This window comes from Psammomys obesus, unplaced genomic scaffold (genome assembly GCF_907164565.1).
Source record: "Psammomys obesus unplaced genomic scaffold, mPsaObe1.curated_primary_1811, whole genome shotgun sequence".
Lineage (NCBI taxonomy): Eukaryota > Metazoa > Chordata > Mammalia > Rodentia > Muridae > Psammomys > Psammomys obesus.
This window is the reverse complement of record NW_026596040.1, coordinates 11,036,133-11,048,444: the sequence shown is the minus strand read 5'-3', so window position 1 is coordinate 11,048,444 and position 12,312 is coordinate 11,036,133.

The window sequence follows — 12,312 nt, the reverse complement described above, 5'->3', positions numbered from 1 at the left end:
ACACACACACACACACACACACACACACACACACACACACACACACTTGTGGAGAGAGAGACAGAAAGAGGGGGGGATTTATCTCTCTACTCAATCAGGACCAGTAGGACTTGTATTTCAGATTATTCCTGTTTATGAAACTGAACAGAATGACAAGCACAAAAATGAAAGCATTGACATTTAGAGATGGCTGGTAGCATCCTTTGCAAGAGTCCAAGGAGAGTGGATTTGAAAGGGAATTGTTATAGTTTCCCACCTAGGCCTGTTGGGAAAGACCTGCAGACTGACCCTGGGTATTATACACTATCACTTGACGGACCAAGAATACTTGCTTGCATCTCTCCGTGGGAAAGCATTTGTAAAAAACTGTCCACTCTGACTGGTCCTCAGGAAAACTGAGCAGCGGTTATCTTGTTGTCTGGACACATCTGGCAAACTAAATTATCTCACTTGTTCTCAGCTTCAGGATGTTGAAGGGGTAGGGGAAGAGGATTGAAAGATCCATGTGAATCAACATGATCTTGTCCTGAAGCTAGCTTTCTTCTTCTTCTTCTTCTTCTTCTTCTTCTTCTTCTTCTTCTTCTTCTTCTTCTTCTTCTTCTTCTTCTTCTTCTTCTTCTTCTTCTTCTTGGTGTCTTTGTGTTTTGTTTATTTTTATTTTTTAAAATTTATTAAAATTTATTCACTTTGTATCCCAGCTGTAGTCCCCTCTTTCATCTCCTCCCAGTTCCACCCTCCCTCCCTCTTCTCCTCCCATGCCCCTTCCCCAGTCCACTGATAGGGGAGGTCCTCCTCCCTTCCATCTGACCCTAGCCTATCAGGTCTCATCAGGAGTGGCTCTATTGTCTTTCTCTATGGCCTGGTAAGGCTGCTCCCCTCTCAGGGGTAGGTGATCAAAGAGCCAGCCCCTGAGTTCATGTCAGATATAGCCCCTGTTCCCATTACTAACGAACATACTTGGACACTGAGCTGCCATGGGCTATATCTGTGCAGGGGTCTAGGTTATCTCCATGCATGATCCCTGGTTGGAGTATCAGTCTCAGAAAAGATCCCTGGGTGCAGATTTCTTGATTCTGTTGCCCTCCTTGTAGGGCTCCTGTTTCCTTCAGGTCTTTCATCTCCCCCTTCTTTTTTTTTTAATTTTATTTTTTTCTTATCAGTTACATTTTATTAACTCTGTATCCCAGCTGTGTCCCGATCCCTCATTCCCTCCCAGTCCCTCCCTCCCTCCCTCATCTCCACCGTGCCTTTTTCCAAGTCCACTGATAGGCGGGACCTCCTCCCCATTCATCTGATCCTGTTTTATCAGGTATCTTCAGGACTGGCTGCAAAGCTCTCCTCTGTGGCCTAACAGGACTGCTCTTCCCTTGGGGGGGGGTGGGGAGGCCAAAGAGCCAGTCATTGCATCTCCCCCTTCTTTAATAAGATTCCCTGCACTCTGCCCAAGTTTGGCTATGAGTCTCAGCAGGCCCTCTGTGGTAGGCTCTTGTCCTGTTCCCTGTTTTCTTCTTTAGCATATTCGTTAGGTGATTCCTTCCGAAATTACCTTTAAATGATAGCAAATGGCAGCTGACATTGTTGCACAAAGCTTTTGAAGTCAGAGAGCCCTTCTTGTCCCTGAGTCTCACTGAAGAGCTTTGATCACTGGCTTCATCCCAATCTTGTTTGGCTTTGATTGCTGACATAATGGAAATGTTATTTTCAGTCAACTCTACAAGTAGGTCTCAAATAGCCTAATTAGTATTGAGGTTAATTAATAGGGAAGAAATTGGCCTCATGAAAAAAGGGCAGATATGTGCACAGTGTCATTATGTGCTGGAGGCTGGAAAGGGAGAGAGGAAAATATAGGCTATAGAGACTGGGTTGCTGGCTTTTCACTGGATTAATAAGATTATGCTGTACACACATACTTATTGAGGAATGACATAGTAACTCAGGAGTGTTTTGCTGTGAAAAACATCCTGGAAGGGCTGGGAAAATAACTTGTGGGTAAGAGTGCTCTCTCTGTAAGCATGAGAACCTGAGTTCAAATGCCCAGAACCTGTATACAAAGCCAGGTATAGCTACATGTGCCTCTAACCGCAGCCTTGGGGAAGAGAGCAAGCTAGATCCCTATAGTGAGCCACCTTAGCCAAGAAATGATGGCCATCCGGTCCTGTGAATGACCTTGTCTAAAGAAAGTAACAGAGAGCAGTAGAGGAAGACATCCTACACCCTGTTCCAGCCTCCACATGCTTACACACACAGAAGGACCTGCATACTCACATGCATGCAGAGATAGCGCGTGCGCAAACACACGTGCGTGCACACACACACACACACACACACACACACAAACACACACATGCACATTCTAAAAACAGCCCTAATTCTTTTATCACTAATACATTAGACAAGCTTTCCTTTCATCTAAGTTACTTACTGTGCTTTTGGGAGCTAGAACTTTAAAATCTGGAGGCTAGGACAGCAGACACACAGGAATAAAGTGAACCCATGTGGATGATACTTTCAGATTAAACATCAAGCATATTGACTCTATGAGTAGGCTCTGTATTGGAAAACAGTAAGAGAATTTTTTGTTTTCTTAAAACGAAAAGAGAATTTGCAATGTGTGCAAGTCATTTTTTGTCAATTTGACACTTACTAGTATTGACACTAGGTTTTAAACTGTAATTTATTTGGGTTTCCTTATGCCTCTACCTCCGTTCTAATACCTTATCCCTTCTAATACCTTCTAACACCCCAATACTAGGTAGAAGAGAAAGAAGGTTAGTGGGGAGAGGAGGTGGAGTTCTCTTTGGCTACTTCTTGCTGGTTATGTCAGGTACTGTGAGAAAATACTAATCTCAGTTGTCAGAATAGCCAGCAGTTCAGCAGAACAGGAGCCTTCTTTTTTTCTGTCTCCTTGAACTAGCCTTTCTCTCTCTGGGCTCTGGTGTTTATTCCCTCTCAGAACTCCATTAACTGCAGCTGGCAAAGACTACGCCCCTCAAGAGACAATTCTCAGTGGTGGATACACACTATGGATTAAAACAAAAAAATCTGTTTACATAACATAACTGAGTTTTTAAAGAAACCAAAACTTCCACTGTACACTAGAGTCACTTGGGAATAAGAAACCTCAGTTGAAGAGGCGTCATCTGATTAACCCGTGGAGGTATTTTCTTGATTGATGTTTGATGACGGAGGGCCCAATCCAGTGTAAATTGTGCCACTGCTGGGCACAACTGAGCAATCTGAGCAGCCATGAACGTGAGCCTTAAGCAGAGCTCTTTCATGATTTTTTGCTTCAGTTCCTGCCTCTGGTTCCTGCTTGAGCTCCTGCCTGGCTTCCCTTGATGATGACCTCTTACCTGTAATATGTAAGAATCCCTTTCTTCCTCAAGCTGTTTTTTTTTTTGTTTGTTTGTTTGTTTTGTAAGAGTTTTATCACTGGTGCAGGCAGCAAACTAGACTAAAATGTTACTTATTTTCTATCAGTTACCAAGAGAATATTACTCATTTTGTAGTTTAGTACTCTGAATAAAGGCTATGACATAAAAGATACAATAATCAGGGTGTCATTTTGAGAATTCTTATGAAGAATAAGTTTCAGTATGTGAAAGGACTAGCTTGTAAATCTGTGGATTCAGTCTCAATATGAAATGAAACCAGTTTAACAAATGATCCACCTGCCTCTTTTCTGTGTACCTCTTCTTTGGTAATCTTTGGCCAAATTTCATTTTATTTTATAACTCTTTATTTCCTCTTGCTTTTGTTCTGTGAGGATTTAATACTGGTACACAATGAACTACATTATATTCACTTCCTCTTTATCTTTGCCAATCAACCTCACATTTACCTCCTAACTCCATGTGGTTGTCATGTTTCTCTCCTCCTCCTTCTCTCCTCTTCCTTTTCTCTTCTCGTCATCCTCCTTCTTCTCCTCTTTGTCCTCTAAGTCAGTTTAGTTTTGTTCATGGGTGTGGGGCCATTCACTGAATCATGGACAACCTACAAGTTGCCATACTTTCAAAGAATGATTCTCCCTTTTGAAGCTAATAATCAACTAGTTTGAGCCATTTTTATTTTTGCTTTGTTTTGGATCCATTTAAAAGTTAAGTTGTTCTAAGGTCTAAGTGGATCAAAGACCTCAACATAAAACCAGACACATTAAATCAGATAGAAGAAAAAGTGGGGAAGACCCTAGAACTCATTGGCACAGGAGACAACTTCCTGAACAGCACAGGCTCTAAGAGCAACAATCAATAAATTGGACCTCATGAAACTGAAATGCTTCTGTAAAGCAAAGGACACTGTCTTAAGAACAAAACAACAGCTTACAGACTGGTAAAGGATCTTCACCAACCCTGTATCTGACAGAGGACTGATATCCAGAATATATAAAGAACTAAAGAAGTTAAAAGGCAATAAATCAAGCAAGCCAAATAAAAAAAATGGGGTACAGAGCTAAACAGAGAATTCTCTGTAGAAGAATATCGAATGGCAGAGAAACACTTAAAGAGATTCTCAATGTCTTTAGCCATTAGAGAGATGCAAAGCAAAACAACCCTGAGATTTCACCTTACACCTATCAGAATGGCTAAGATCAAAAACTCAAGTGACAACACATGCTGGAGAGGTTGTGAAGAAAGGGGAACCCTCCTCCATTGCTGGTGAGAATGTAAACCTTGTACAACCGCTTTGGAAGTCAATCTGGCACTTTCTCAGACAATTAGGAATAGTGCTTCCTCAAGATCTAGCTATATCACTCCTAGGCATATATGCAAAAGTTGCTCAAGTACACAACAAGGACATTTGTTTAACCATGTTCATAGCAGCTTTATTTGTAATAGCCAGAAGCTGAAAACAATCCAGATGTCCCTCCACAGAGGAATGGATACAGAAATTGTGGTACACTTACACAATTGAATACTACTCAGCAATTAAAAACAAGGAAATAAAATTTCAGGCAAATGGTGGGTGGCATCTAGAAAAGATTATCCTGAGCGAGGTATCCCAGAAGCAGAAAGACACACATGGTATATGCTCACTTATAAGTAGGTACTAGACCTATGAGATAGGATAAACATACTAAAATATGTACACCTAAAGAAGATAAACAAGAAAGAGGTTCTGGGGTAAGATGATCAATCCTCACTTAGAAAGACAAATGAGATGGACATTGAAAGTAGGAGAAAACAAGTAACAGGACAGGAGCCTACCACAGACGGCCCCTGAAAGACTCCACCTAGCAGTGTATCAAAGCAGATGCTGAGACTCATAACCAAACCTTGGGCAGAGTGCAGGGAATCATATTAAAGAAAAGGGAGTTAGTATGACCTGGAGAGGACAGGAGCTCCACAAGGACCAAATATATCTGGGCACAGTGGTCTTTTCTGAGACTGTTTATCCAACCAAGGATCATGTATGGATGTAACCTAGAACCCCTGCTGGGATGTAGCTCATGGTAGCTCAGTATCCAAATAGGTTTTCCTAGTAAGTGGAACAGGGACTATTTCTGACCTGAACTCAATGGCTGGCTCTTTGATCTCCCCCTCCTCCTCTGAGGGTAAGAGCAGCCTTGCTAGGCCACAGAAGAGGACATTGCAACCAGTTCTGAAGAGACCTGATAGGCTAGGGTCAGATGGAAGGGGAGGAGGACCTCTCTTATCAGTGGATTTGGAATGGGGCAGGGAGGAGATGAGGAAGGGAGGGTGAGATTGGGAGTGAATGAGGGAGGGGGTTATTGCTGAGATGCAAAGTAACTAACCTGTGATTAATATAAAAATTATTTTAAGTTTATATAAAAACATAAAATTAAGTTGTTAAATTTTAGGGTAGTTTTTTGTTGTTTTGTGATTTTTTTTTCTTTTGGCTTTTTGAGACAGGGTTTCTCTGTGCAGCCTTGGCTGTCCTGGGCTCACTTTGTTGAGCAGGCTGACCTCAAAGTTGCAGAGATTTGCCTGTCTCTGTCTTGAAGAGTGCTTGGATTACAGGATTGTGCAACTGCACTTAAACTTTTTTTGTACATTTTATATAGTAGATCTTCTTCATATGTTCTTCATATGTTGTATTTTTGCAAATACAAACCCTAGATGTAGCTAATCTTTTCATTTTTTGGGTATTATTTATCAAAAGCAGAAGTTTTAAATTTAATCAGGAATCCATCTTATCTATCATTCATGTCCTTGAATGTGCCCTTGTTGTAGTATCTACTATGCCATTGTGGTAAGGGATCCTTTAAAAAAGATAATCAGTGAGGTTTAATCAACATTCATGTGTAGCCTTATCACACCCCTGTGTCCTCACTGCCATGGCAACCCTATCACATTCCTGTAGCCTTAGTAGCTGTCCTAGTCACTGTTCTATTGCTGTGAAGTGTCACCACAATCAAGGCAACTCTCACAAAAGAAAGCACTTACTTGGGGGACTTTTTAAATATAGTTTAATAGGGTTAGTTCATTATCATTATGGTGGGGGTATGGCAGGAGTATAGTGGCATTTATGACATTGACATAATAGCTGAGAATTTTCTATCCTGATCTGTAGGTGGCAGAGAGAGAGAGAGAGAGAGAGAGGGTCACAGACAGACAGAGACAGAGAGACAGACATATAGACAGACAGACAGACTGGGCCTGGGATAGGCTTTTGAAAACTCAAAGCCCACCCCTAATGACACATGTCCTCAAATAAGGCCATACCTCCTAACCCTTCCAATCCTTTCACTCAGTTTTACTCTGTGGTTACTAAGCATTTGAATATATGAGCCTATGGATGTTATTCTTATTCAAAGTACCACAGCATGATAGACCCATAGTAATAAAATACCCAATGAAAATATATGTTACCATATAAGGATGACAAAAGTCTAAAAATCTAAATAAGACAAAGCCCTCCCATGCTCAGGGATTGGCTTTTGGATCCTAATCCAGTGAACCAGAGTAAGCACAAACAGATAAAGCCCTTCACAGGAAAAGCCCTGTGCCCTCTATCTTTGTGTGAGAATCCAGTATACCATTGAGATGTCTAATTTCTTGTTCTGTCTTCTAGTTTTATAAATTTTCATTTTATCTCTGTAAAGACCAGTGTCCATATTGATTTGTTTGAAATGAGAAATGAATATTACATGACCATTTGCTTCAAGTGCTCTCCTATGCCTACACTAGGACCCCTGGAATTTTCAACCTCTCAGACTTGTCTCCAGTGATTGTACAGAATGATCTCAATGAGTGACAGTTTAGTTTTTTTCTAGTATGGTACCGGTTCCAGTGAAGGTTTCTGTTCAGGTATGTTCAGATTTTCTGTATTTGTTTGTTGGTCTCAGCAATTTGGGGGCAGTATTTTGCCCTTTGGCCTCATTTCTCTGGTGGAGTATTTTTGTGCACTGTGTAAAGATTATCTTTCTATATTCAAATGCTGATTCCTATATCCAAAATGGCGAGTACAGGCCGGGCTTCAGTATTTCCATCATTATTGAAGCATCTCCTGCCTTAGTATTTTGTAACCATTGCTCTCCATTACCTTCTGCTTGGTTAAATAAAAAGCCGAACAGCCAATAGCTGGGCAGGAGAGGTAGGTGAACTTCTGAGCCCAGAGAGAGAGGGTCTCAGATGGGGAGCAGAGAGGGGAGTCACCATCAGAACACCAATGAAGAAGCAGGTGCCAGACGAGACTAAGATGGCAGGTAACGGGCCATGTGACGGGATGTAGGCCAGACCAGTATAGTCGGGTTAGAATAACTAAGATTCTGCCTAGCTACAGTTCCAAAAGTTTATAATAAAATCAAAGGTCTCTGTGTCATTTTTCAGAGCATAAGAATACATTTCTCTAATGAATCTGTGAAAATTTTTGACTTTTAGGTCAATTTTTAATTTTCTGTTAAGGTCAAATTGTGACCTCCTACAGGGTTCACTGGTCAGGGGAAGACAGTGTGGCTATGGAAGCCAAATCGTGTCTCTCTCTCTCTCTCTCTCTCTCTCTCTCTCTCTCTCAATGAATCCTCATAAATATTTCGGAATCTTGGGTCATGGTAAGATAAAGCTCAAATGAAAGATCCTAGCAGCCCTCTTTAGGAGGATTCTGCCTGTGGATTTTAAACTTACAAATTTGCTTACCTGATGAACTGCATTTGTTTGTAATTCTTTTTTTTAAATTTTTTATTTAACTTTTATTAATTACACTTTATTCATTTTGTATCCCCCCATACGGCCCTCCCGGCCCCACCCTCCCCCCTTTCTGTATGCATGCCCCTCCCCAAGTCCACTGATAGGGGAGGTCCTCCTCTCCTTATTTCTGATCTTAGTCTATCAGTTCTCATCAGAAGTGGCTGCATTGTCAGGGTTCTAGGTTATCTCCATGAATAGTTCTTTGTTGGAGTATGAGTCCCTGGGAAGTTCGCTGTGTTCAAATTTTCTTGTTCTGTTGCTCTCCTTGTGGAGTTCCCGTCCCCTCCAGCTCTAACTATTTCCCACTTCTTACATAAAATTCCATTCACTCTGCCCGACAGTTGGCCCTCAGGCTCAGCATCTGCTTTGACAGTCTGCAAGGCAGAGGCTTTCAGAGGCCCTCTGTGGCAGGTTCCCAGGTTGTTTCTTGTTTTCTTCTTCTGGCTTTCAGAGGCCCGCTGTAGCAGGTTCCTAGGTTGTTTCCTGTTTTCTTCTTCTTCTGATGTCCATCCTCTTTGTCTTTCAGGATGGGGATTGAACATTTTAGTTAGGGTCCTCTCTTTTGCTTAGTTTGTTTAGATGTACAGATTTTAGTGGGTTTATTCTATGTTGTATGTTTATATGAGTGAGTATATACCATGTGTGTCTTTTTGCTTCTGGGATAACTCACTCAGTATGATCCTTTCCAGGTCCCACCATTTACCTGCAAATTTCATGATTTCCTTATTTTTCATTGCTGAGTAATATTCCATTGTATAGATATACCACAGTTTCTGCATCCATTCTTCAGTTGAGGGGCATTGGGCTGTTTCCAGCTTCTGGCTATTACAAATAAAGCTGCTACGAACATGGTTGAGCAAATGTTCTTTTTGTGTACTTGAGCCCCTTTTGGATATATACCTAGGAGTGGTATGGCTGGATCTTGAGGAAGTGCTATTCCTAGTTGTCTCAGAAAGCGCCAGATTGATTTCCAGAGTGGTTGTACCAGTTTACATTCCCACCAGCAGTGGAGAAGGGTTCCCCTTTCTCCACAACCTCTCCAGCATGTGTTGTTCCTTGAGTTTTTCATTTTGGCCATTCTGATGGGTGTAAGGTGAAATCTCAGGGTTGTTTTGATTTGCATTTCCCTAATGGCTAATGAGGTTGAGCATTTCTTTAAGTGCTTCTCAGCCATTCGATATTCCCCTACAGAGAATTCTCTCTTTAGCTCTGTTTCCCATTTTTTAAGTGGATTACTTGGTTTGTTGCTTTTCAGCTTCTTTAGTTCTTTATATATACTGGATATGAGTCCTCTGTCAGATAAAGGGTTGGTGATGATTCTTTCCCAATCTGTAGGCAGTCGCTTTGTTTTGATGACGGTGTCCTTTGCTTTACAGAAGCTTTTCAGTTTCATGAGGTCCCATTTATTGATTGTTGCTCTTAGAGCCTGTGCTGTTGGTGTTCTGTTCAGGAAGTTTTCTCCTGTACCAATGAGTTCTAGGGTATTCCTCACTTTTTTTTCTAGCCGATTTAATGTGTCTGGTTTTATGTTGAGGTCTTTGATCCACTTGGACTTCAGTTTTGTGATAAGTATGGATCTATTTTCAGAGTGATAAGTATGGATCTATTTTCATTTTTCTACATGTAGACATCCAGTTGGACCAGCACCATTTGTTGAAGATGCTGTCTTTTTTCCATTGTATGGTTTTGGCATCTTTGTCAAAAATCAGGTGTCCATAAGTGTGTGGGTTTATTTCTGGGTCTTCTGTTCCACTGATACACCATTCTGTTTCTATGCCAGTACCATGCAGTTTTTATAACTGTTGCTCTATAGTACAGCTTGAGATCAGGGATGGAAATACCTCCAGAAGATCTTTTATTGTAGAGGATTGTTTTAGCAATTCTGGGTTTCTTGTTATTCCATACGAAGTTGAGAATTTTTCTTTCCAGGTCTGTAAAGAATTGTGTTGGCAATTTGATGGGAATTGCATTAAATCTGTAGATTTCTTTTGGTAAGATGGCCATTTTTACTATGTTAATCCTGCCAAGCCATGAGCATGGGAGATCTTTCCATCTTCTCATATCTTCTTCTAATTCTTTCTTCAGAGACTTGAAATTTTTTTCATACAAGTCTTTGACTTGCTTGGTTAGGGTTACACCAAGGTACTTTATGTCATTTGTGGCTATTGTGAAGGGTGTTGTTTCTCTAATTTCTTTCTCAGCCCTTTTGTCTTTTGTATACAGGAGGGCTACTGATTTTTTTTTTTTTGAGTTAATTTTGTATCCGGCCACTTTGCTGAAGGTGTTTATCAGCTGTAGGAGTTCCCTGGTAGTTTTTGGGGTCACTCATGTATACTATCATATCATCTGCAAATAGGGACAATTTGACTTCTTCCTTTCCAATCTGTATCCCCTTGATCTCCTTCAACTGTCTTATTGTTCTAGCAAGGACTTCCAGCACTATGTTGAAGAGATATGGGGAGAGTGGGCAGCCTTGTCTTGTCCCTGATTTCAGTGGGATTGCTTTAAGTTTCTCTCTGTTCAGTTTGATGTTGGCTATAGGCTTGCTGTATATCGCCTTTACTATGTTTAGATATGTGCCTTGTATCTCTGATCTATCCAATACTTTAAACATGAATGGATGTTGGATTTTGTCAAATGCTTTTTCAGCATCTAGGGAGATAATCATGTGGTTTTTTTCTTTCAGTTTGTTAATATGGTGGATCACATTGATGGATTTCCGTATATTGAACCACCCCTGCGTACCTGGTATGAAGCCTACTTGGTCATAGTGGATAATATCTTTGATGTGTTCTTGTAATCAGTTTGCAAGTATTTTGTTAAGTATTTTTGCATCAATGTTCATAAGGGAGACTGGCCTGAAATTCTCTTTCTTTGTTGAGTCTTTGTGAGGTTTAGGTACCAAGGTGACTGTGGCTTCATAGAATTCGTTTGGTAATGTTCCTTCTGTTTCTATTTTGTGGAATAGTTTGAAGAGAATTGGAGTTAACTCTTCTTTGAAGGTCTGGTAGAATTCTGCTGAAGCCATCTTGTTTTCTCCATCTATGGGGACTGAGAGTTTTGCAGGGTATAGTAGCTTGGGCTGACAATCTGTGTTCTCTTAGGGTCTGCATGATATCCGTCCAGGCCCTTCTAGCTTTCATAGTTTCTGTTGAAAAGTCAGGTGTGATTCTAATGGGTTTGCCATTATATGTTACTTAGCCTTTTTCCCTTGCAGCTTTTAGTATTTTTTCTTTGTTCTGTATACTTACTGTTTTGATTTTTATGTGGCGGGAGGATTTTCTTTTCTGGTCAAATTTGTTGGGTGTTCTGTAGGCCTCATGTATCCTTATTGGCTTCTCCTTTAACTTGGGGAAATTTTCTTCAATGATTTTGTTGAAAATATTTTCTGGGCCTTGGAGAAGGGAGTCTTCTTTTTCCTCTATACCTATTATTCTTAGGTTTCGTCTTTTCATATTGTCTTGGATTTCTTGGACGGTCTGTGTCAGGAATTTTTTGGATTTAACATTTTCTTTGACAGATACATCGATTTTTTCCATTGTATCTTCTACTCCTGAGATTCTTTCTTCCATCTCTTGTAGTCTGTTGGTTATGCTTACCTCTGTAGTTCCTGTTTTCTTCCCTAAATTCTTCTTCTCCATTATTTCCTCCATTTGTGTTTTCTTTAATTTTTCCAGTTCTATCTTCAGATCTTGAGTTGTTTTGTTTACTTCCTTCACCTGATTGTGTTTTCCTGTTTTTCTTTTAGTTCCTTCAACTCTGTTTCTTTTCTTTCTTTCAGTGATTAAATTGTTTCTTCTCTGAAGGCTGCATACTGTTTGGCTGCATCTTCTTGTATTTCTTCACGGATGGCCATAATCTGCTTGTCTTTAACTTCCTCCATTTCTTTATGGATAGCCATAATCTGTTTGGTTTTATCTTCCTCTAATTCTTTACATATTTTATTTGTTTCCTCTATTATCCTCTTCATCAGCATAGATGTAAGGTCATCTTCCTGATTTTCTATTTTGTTGCGTTGTCCAGGGCTGTTTGCCCCTGGATGGCTGGGTTCTGGAGATGCCATATTGCTCTGTCTTTTGTTAGTTGAGCTTTTATGCTGACCTCTACCCATTGGGCTGATTTAGGTGTTGGCTGTTAGTTTCTGTGCTTCCTGGAGTCCTGAGAT